Genomic DNA, 3,221 nt, shown 5'->3' on the forward strand with positions numbered 1-3,221 from the left:
TTTATTTGACAGGTAGTTATAGACAATGGGAGATAGAGACAGAGAGAAAGATCTTTCCTCTGTTGGTTTACCCCCAAATGGCCATTACGGCCAGCGCTGCACCGATCCGAAGCCAGGAGCCAGGTGCTTCTTCCTGGTCTCCCAGGTGGGTGCAGGGGCTCAAGCACCTGGGCCATTCTCCACTGTCTTCCTGGGCCACAGCAGAGAGCTGGACTGGAAGAGGAGCAACAGGGACTAGAACCTGGCACCAATATGGGATGCTAGCGCTGCAGGCGGAAGATTAACCAAGTGAGCCACGGCGCCGGCCCCAAAGTGTAAGTTTTTAAATTCTATGTCTCTTTATCCTTGGGCTGTTGGGGTTGTAGCTCAGAAAGCTTTACCGGAGCCAAGATAACAATATTAACTATTTTCTTCCAACAGTTTCATAGTTTTAATTTTTTAAAAGATATTTTTATTTATTTGAGAGGTAGAGTTATAGACAGTGAGAGGGAGAGCCAGAGAGAGAGGTCTTCCTTCCATTGGTTCACTCCCCAAATGGCCGCTACAGCCGGTGCTGCACCGATCCAAAGCCAGGAGCCAGGTGATTCTTCCTGGTCTCCCAAGTGGGTGCAGGGGCCCAAGCACTTGGGCCATCCTCCACTGCCCTCCTGGGGCCACAGCAGAGAGCTGGCCTGGAAGAGGAGCAACCGGGACCGAATCCGGCACCCACATGGGATGCCAGCGCCATAGGTGGAGGATTAACCAAGTGAGCCATGGCACCGGCCCAAAATGATGTTTTAAAAACATGATTTAAAATGTATTATTTTTATTTTTGAGAGGTAGAGTTACAGTGAGAGGGAGAGACAAAGAGAGAGGTCTTCCTTCCATTGGTTCACTCCCCAAATGGCTGCAACAGCCAGAGCTGCGCCGATCCGAAGCCAGAAGCCAGGTGTAGAAGGCCGGATGTACAGGCCACCATCTTCTGCTGCCTTCCCAGGCCACAGCAGAGAGCTGGACTGGAAGAGGAGCAGCCAGGACCAGAACCGGCGCCCAAGTGGGATGCCGGCGCCACAGGCGGAGGATTAACCTACTGCAGCACGGAGCCAACCCCATATAGTTTTAATTCTTATACTTAGGTCTGTGATCCATTCAAACAGACTTTTCTTATGGAGAGTAATTAGACAGATGTGAGGGGCAGATGTTTGGCAGAGCAGTTAGGTTGAGGCTGGGTCACCTGTACCACACATCAGAGGGCCTCATTCTTGTTCTGGCTACCCTGCTTCCAATCCAGCTTCCTGCCCGGAGGAAGTAGATGATGGCTGAAGGCCATAGGTCCCTGCCACTTAAGTGGGAGACCCAGATGGAATTCTGAGCTCCTGGCTTTGGCTTGACCCAGCCCCAGTTATTGCAGGTATTTGGGGAGTCATAAAAATGATGGAAGCTTGCTCTCTCCTCCCTGCCACCCAGCTGTCTGCTTTCAAATAAAAAATGAATATAAATTTTTAGAGATGTGAAATTTTGACCCAATACTGTATTCAGGAGTCTACCGTTCTTGGCTTCCTGGATGGTGTATACGGTCCCTGACAAACGGGGAAGTAGCCTTCCGTGTCCTCCCTAGGGGTGAGTCTGGGAAAAAGGATGTGCTGGTGCTGTCTAGTAGCCTCTCCCCGAGCTGATCTCTGCACTCCTCATAGCTGTTCAGATTCGCAACTACCCATCCCGACCACCTTAGGGGTAACCAGAGTGGAAACCGTTTTCTATTGTGTCAGATAGTGGAGATTAAAAAAAAAAAAAGTGATGCTTTGCAAGCCGAATCCAACTCAAAAACATAGTCCACATATGCAAGGGGTCTTTAAAAAGTTCACAATGTATACTGTGAAGATACTACATGGATTTCACAACTTTTTGCTCTATATTCATCTTTTAATTCCATTTCTCCACAAACTTTTTGAAGCATCCTATTAGATTTAAAAGTGTTTTATGTGAATTTTAGCTGCCAGTACTTAAGCAACTGAGAGATTTAAAACAACCTAGATTTCCAGCTTCCCTTGAGAAACTGGAAAATCCAGCAAGACTGCACTCAATCCCAAAAAGCAGGTTGGAACCAAGCAACAGCTGGCCCTGGTACTAATCTCCCTGCTGCACATAAAGGCTCCTCGTTCACTGTAACTCTGTTGTTCTGGCAATAAATTAGGGGCCTTCCATAGCCGCCTTCTACCCTGGATTATCGCCTCTTTGGAAACTCTAAGTTCCTCCCCTGTTGAGCCTGTATCCATCCACTCTCGAGGTCTTCTGGCTGTGTTGTGCACATCCAGGTACCCTGCTCTGCACCCACCTGGAGGGCCGGAAGCACTGCCTCTTTTTTTTTAAATTTTTTATTTTTTTGATAGGCAGAGTGGACAGTGAGAGAGAGAGAGAGAGAGAGAGAGAGAGGGAGAAAGGTCTTCCTTTGCCGTTGGTTCACCCTCCAATGGCCGCCACGGCCGGTGCACGGCCGCCGGCGCACTGCACTGATCCGATGGCAGGAGCCAGGTGCTTCTCCTGGTCTCCCATGGGGTGCAGGGCCCAAGCACTTGGGCCATCCTCCACTGCACTCCCGGGCCACAGCAGAGAGCTGGCCTGGAAGAGGGGCAACCGGGACAGAATCCGGCGCCCCGACCGGGACTAGAACCCGGTGTGCTGGCGCCGCTAGGTGGAGGATTAGCCTAGTGAGCCGCGGCCCCGGCCCTAGCACTGCCTCTTGATCTGTGTGGGAGTCACCCAAGCCTACACGTTGTACAGGTCTGCAACGCCTGGCACTGCAGCAGTCATCTCGTGAACATGAGATTAAACTGCCCAGATTGGACACTGCAACTTGCTGAAAATGGCAGAACAGGAAGAGATTTATAATGTCACTGAGGGTATTAAATAAAGCACACGTGGGTGGACTTCAGGTGGACTCACTAGAAATAAATACACTGTTCACACACGACGTCAGTCTTCAGCCACCCCAGTAGCATCATACAGAAGCTTCTTGATCACAATGTGGCCCAGAAGAGAGTCAAGTTCGCAGGTAACTACACTTTAATCACATCTTTGAACAAGAAGTTTACCATAAACTAGTTAAGGATTTGAACATAAAAGATATACAGTTAGCCATACATATTAAATACTAAGTTATTTTTAAAAAATCCAAAGTCATCTGTAACTGTATTACAAAAGACTAAACCCACCGGCCACTGAACAAGAAACACAATTCCAAC

Source organism: Oryctolagus cuniculus, chromosome 18 (genome assembly GCF_051225735.1).
Source record: "Oryctolagus cuniculus isolate XC-2025 breed Fujian yellow rabbit chromosome 18, ASM5122573v1, whole genome shotgun sequence".
Lineage (NCBI taxonomy): Eukaryota > Metazoa > Chordata > Mammalia > Lagomorpha > Leporidae > Oryctolagus > Oryctolagus cuniculus.